Here is a 6,307-nt window from a genome sequence, read left to right on the forward strand (position 1 = left end):
TGGCATGCAGATCTGTGGTGACATTAGAACATGATCCACAACCTGTCAGAAAGTGGAAAACTTGATTTCAGCATAGTATGCATAAAATGACCTTTCTTTTTAAAAAGATCATATAGGTTAAAAATATTTGTATTAAGCTGTCTGGAAGAATATTCATCAAAAATTTATTGTAGTCATCTCTGTGATAACAGCTTTTGGAATTTTGTTACTCTTGCAGTGCATATGTATTGCTTCCTTTATAATAAATAGCAGTAAGTCTTTTTAAAACCTCAGAAGTAAATATGATAGATAACAATTATTAACAAGGGAAGATAATACACAGGAAGTGAATGATAAATTTCATTAGAAGCAATGTGCAGACTTCCTGTATAGTTCTTGCTGAAATTTAGTGGACAGTTAGGTAAACATCACTGCAGAAAGGCTGCAAAAAAATTATAAACTATCATTACTAATTAGAGTTGTATAAAACTACTAATTTTCATTTCATGACCATGTATACACTAAAAATAGAACTTTTTATTTTTAAGCAGATGGCAGTTTTGGTCAGATTGAAGTTGGTAAAAACATTTAAGTAGCTTTGATTTAGATGATTTGACATCTTGGGGCTGGGGACTTAGCTCAGCGGCAAAGTACCTGCCTGGCAAGCACAAGGTTGTGAGTTCGGTTCCCGGTACCGGAGAAAAACCAAAAAAACAAAACAACAAAAAAAAAAATAGATGATTTGACATCCTGGAATCTTATTTCATTTGTTCTATATAGTAACCAGCTATATTTTATAAATTTTCAGTTCATACAAAACAAAATCAGGACATTCAAGCATCGTGGGTTACATAAAGGAGTAATAAGATTGTATGAAAACTAAGCTATAGTGCTACAGTTTCCTTTAGGGTGTCACTTAAAAGAGTCAGTGTTATCTGAAGAGTGAAATTAAACTCAATAATTCAGTGGGTATTTTTGAAGATGTGATATAATGTGAGGTTACTGGGTAGACCCAGAGTTCAGAGTCTTTCAGGGAAAAACAAGACTTCAAGTATGAAAAAGTGCTTCTGCTTAAACAAACATGAAATATTCTTAGAAGATAGACAATGTAGTAACTAATGAAAGATCCAGAATTAGAATCTATGACTTAAATTATGACTACTACCTATTGAATTAAAAAAATTTTTTTTCCATTTCACTTGCATTTATAGCCTACAAAAATTATTGAAAAACACATTCCTGTCTCAGTTCTGTAGGCACAGGCACACACATACCTATAACACACATACACACACGCCAATCTGTAATATTTTAGATGTATTAGTAAACTGTGGACAAAAAGAAACAATCTGCCTTTAATTTGAAATTATTAGCACCTACTTTTACATTCTCAGTGGGAAATTAGGATGGGAAAAGTGGAAGACAATTGGAAGATACTACTGTGTGTGTTAGTTGGATTGGAGAGATATTTTTATGAAAAACTGAATTATGGGATATTACAGCATTCTAACTTATTTTCTCTTTAGGGAACATGTTACTTTATTTTTTTTCATCTTTTTGAGACAGGGTTTCACTACACAGTTCACGCTGGCTTTGAACATACTTTGTAGCCCAGGCTGGCCTTGAATTCACAGCAATCCTACTATCTCAGCATTCTGAGTGCTGGGATTATAGGCATGTGCCACCATCAGCTAAGAGACATCTTACTTTGAGTCTTATACAGTGTAAAATCTAAAAGACAGAAAGTGACCTTAAAGGTGATCCAATTTACTTGTATATGTTTTGTTGCAAAATCTTTTTATTCATAATTATGTCCAATAATCCTTCAACTGTCACCTGAATTACACCATCACCAGAAAGCACACTAGTTTGTGATCTGCCAATTTTATTTTTGGTAACTTTACTTTTTTTCCTCAGAACAAAATATATGGAGCTGGGCGTGGTGGCGCACGCCTGTAATCCCAGCACTAGCGAGGCTGAGGCAGGAGGATCATTGGGAGTTTGAGACCAGCCTGGGCTACAAAATGAGCTCACAGCTGGCCTGAACTGCACAGTGAGAGCCTGTCTCAAAAAGACAAAAAAAAAAAGAATAGAATGAAATATATGCAATTGATGGTAGAAATTAGAATGGTAAAATGCCAAGAATGTGGCATGTTCAGGCAAATCTGTTAGTTCATTGAAATAACTAGTACTTCTGCGAGGGCTTAAGAGAGACAAACCATCTTTCTGAATTTGTTTTCTCCTCTTTAAACTAAGGATGCTAGTAATAAGAGCAAAATAGTTGGGCTGGTTAATTGTGCAAAATTAAGTCAGATTCCTTATGGATACGTTTAAAAATTAATGGCTCAATCCATTACATGTAAAAATTGAAATCATTAAAACACTAGAATGAAAAAAGTGCCTCAAAGTAAGATCCTTTAAATACAGAAGCTATCAATGAAAAGACTAAGTGACTACTATGTAAGAATTAAAAAACATGTTTTGTGGAGCATATAAGTCATGGAAGAAAAAATGATATCTTTATGTGCATAATATTAAGCAGTAGACCAATTCAAATTGTCAAAATTTAGGAACTTTAATATGTGTGAAGTAATTTTCAGTGTTATTCATAATTAAAGTTATAGGAAAATTAAATATAATTTTTCAGCTACAAAATTGGTAAAGTCTAAACAATTTTGAGAAGAAAAAGTGTTACTGAGGATGTGAGGAGACAGTTTCATTAAAAAGCTGACTGGGGCTGGGGATGCAGCTCAGGGCTAGAGTGCTTGCCTAGCAGGCACCAGGCCTGGAGCTGACCCTCAGTACTGGAAAAAAAAAAAAAAAATCTGCTGTCAATATTGTAATGATGATGCTGAGAGTAAAAATGTAAAAATGACATTATATGCAAATATCTACTGAAATATCTTAAGTGGATGCCTACAAAATGTTGATGGGAGAATTAAATTGATGGAATTTCTTTGAGCAACAATTTGTGTGGAATTACTAAAGTGAAAATATGACTTGTATTATGACTTAGCAATTTCACTTTTGGATATGTAGCTAAAAACACATTCATGTAGTTTCACAATGAGGTGTGGACAAAGTAGGTTTATAATAACCAGAAACCCAAAACAACCTAAAAACTAAGTGTTGGTCTATTCACATAAGAGAATGCTACATGGAACTAAAAATCTAGGGTACATTTCATATGTACAATTATTCCGTACTTACCAAATATAGTGTCAAGTAAAGATACTATAAAACATGTAGTTGCTATTTATATCTTGAAATAAACATACAAACAGCTATTTTCTGAAAAGAAAATACGTGTGTGTGTGTGTGGGGTGCATGCACGCCCACACACACGGGGATTGAACATAGAGCTTGGCGCATAGTAAGCATGCCTTCCACCACTGAGCTGCACCTCTGACCCTTTAGTAATGATCTCTCCATGGAGTAAGATTATGCTCAGTTAAAAACTGGAGGCTGAGTTAATCAGATACTACTTTGCACTGTTGGAGTTGATTTTCTTAAATATCATTTTAAAATTATTTATATTTACTAGCACATGTTTGTAATACATAATGTTTACACTCCTCGTGGGGAGTTGGTCTGTGCACATAACATATCTCCACTCCTTTTTCACCCCCTTCCTCCTCCTTCCGTCTCCTGATCCCTTTTCCACTTGAGAAAGATTCATCTCCCTACTTATCTGTCTTTATTTTGCTTTTCACTTATAGTTTGGGCCTCCATATAAGAGAAGCCATGCCACATTTAGGCTTGTGTATCTGATTTATTTCACTTAATCTTATTGTCTCAAGGAGCATTCATTTTCCTACAGATGACTCAAGTTTACCCTTCTTTATAACAGAATAGTACTCCATTGTGTGTAAATACTACATTTTCTTTACCCATTCATTTGTTGATGGATATATAGGCTGCTTCCAAGATTTACCTGCTGTAAATTGTGCTGCTATTAACATGGGCACGCAAGTATCACTGATTTCCACAGTGGTTATACTAATTTGCATTGCCACCAACAATATAGGAGCATGCTGCCCCTGGCTGCAGCCTCATTAGCATTTGTAATTATTTAATTTCTTGAGGATTACTATTCTTTCTAGAGTAAGATAGAATCCCAGTGTGGGGTTTTTTATTTGTTTTTTTGAGACAAGGTCTCACCATGTAGTTCAAGTTGGAGTTAAACTCATGGCGACCTTCCTGCTTCAGCCTCCTGAGTGCTGAGATTCCAAGTGTGTACCACTACGCCTGGCTCAGTGTTGTTTTAAGTTGCATTTCTCTAATGGCCAGTGATGTTGAACATTTCTTCATGTATTTATTATCCATTTGTACTTCTGTGAAGTATCTATTGCACACATTATTATAATAGTTACATCACTTTTAAGTCAAACAAAATATAGAGGCCCTTGTTGCAATACTTCCTTCTTCCATGTATTAACTCATTGAAATATTTTAAGAGATGTTTTGCTTATGTGGTAAAACTGTAGTTTTCTTACCTGTACCTTCCCACTAACGACCTCTGGATATGTGAAATGTCAGTATCCAAGTAAGAGAATCGATCAAGAACTGAATTTATTTCTCTTAACTCCATGGAAGACTAAAGCTAATAGGAACAGTCTTAATCAAAGAAAAATAATCTAGAAAGGGCTGGAGAAATACAAAATCATAAACATAGATGACAACGGTTACTAGAATTTTTGGCGTATTTATATTTTGTTAACACCAAAGTTAAACTTGAACATCATAAAACATTATTCAGGTATCAAAGAAAGAAGAAAATTCTTTTACAAATTTATATATGTGTTAAAAATTGTGCTATGACAAACTTCAAACACATACAAGAGTAATCTTGTTTCAAACATTCCCATATCTGCTTCCTTTCCTCCCACATTAATATTATATAGATCTTACCCATAGTGTATTTATATCTACAAGCAATTCATTGTATCTATAAAAGGTAAGGACTAAAAATATTACACAATTTAAAATATTTATGGGAATTTAATCAGTGTTTGGGGAAATTTTTTAGATGATTTGTAGAAATTAGTTGAGAGACAAGAACAAGTAGAGCTCATGACGTGAGTGAAAAACTGAAATCTGTGCAAACAGAACCTTCAGAATGAATTTACTCATATGTGGAAATAAGGTGTATTGAGAGATGTTTGGTAAGGAATTTCTCAGATTTAGAAACTTTCTGTGTTTTTTTTATATCAAAGAGAAAAACAACAACAAAATAACAACAACAAAGACCAAAACAAAACAAGACAAAAACAATAAAAATGATACAGAATTTCAAAACAAGATGATAGAGAATTAACAGTGGTTATTATATTACACATTGTTATCTTTAATAAAGTTTCTCAGATTACCAGATGTAAGAATGCAAGATTGATTAAAAAAATAAAGGAGAACAAAAAAATAATTTAAAAACATTAGAAACAATACAGAGTTTCACTAAACAAGATGGTAGGAACTCAAAAATTGTTATTATATTGCATATTGTTCTCTTCAAATTAGCTGTTCAGATTACCAGGTATAAGCATGCAAAATCGGTCAAAAAATTTAAGCATTAACTGTTCCTTTCAATAAACCAATAGACATCAGCAGTACAGTTATCCCAGCTATCCTTGTATATACATACGTATTTTTTCCCTTCCTTCTTTCTTTTCTCCTTTCTCTCATCACAGTTGTTTTACTTTCTGTGTTCTTAATGAACAAGAGTGTACATGTGGAGGGGCAGGAAGAGCTAACAGGCTCCAAATGACCAAGTGTTTCTGTAGCCCCCTGTAAGAACTCTGGCTATTACTCTGGTTTGATAGAAAGATCTGAAGAATTTTAACCAAAGAAGAGTATAATGTCACTTTTCTTTTAACTTTCTAAAAAAATTTTCTGTGGTGCTGGGGACTGCACGCAGGGCCTCAAACATGATAAGGACATGTTTTCTCTCGGAGTTACACTCTCCCCTCATGACTTGTGTTGTTTTTAAAGCATTACCCTGGTTGATGCTATGTTGAAAATGGATTGTAGAGGTTCTGGGAAAAGAGCAGAGACCAGGTAGGAGAAAGTTTCTCATCATTTACGTGAAACTCTCAGAGCATTTTGTTAAAACACTACTGTTTCAGGAGACCTAGGATGGGGACTGAGGTTGTGCATTTCTAACAAACCTCAAGGTGATGCCTAACCCTGGAGCAGACAAAACTTGAACTCACTGTGTAGCCCAGGCTGACCTTGAACTCACACTGATCCTCCTGCCTCAGCCTCCTGAGTGCTGGGATTACAGGTGTGCTCCACCATCCCTGGCCTGGAGAACATTCTTTTTTTTTTTTTT

This window comes from Chinchilla lanigera, unplaced genomic scaffold (genome assembly GCF_000276665.1).
Source record: "Chinchilla lanigera isolate Chin_1 unplaced genomic scaffold, ChiLan1.0 scaffold00003, whole genome shotgun sequence".
Taxonomy (NCBI): domain Eukaryota; kingdom Metazoa; phylum Chordata; class Mammalia; order Rodentia; family Chinchillidae; genus Chinchilla; species Chinchilla lanigera.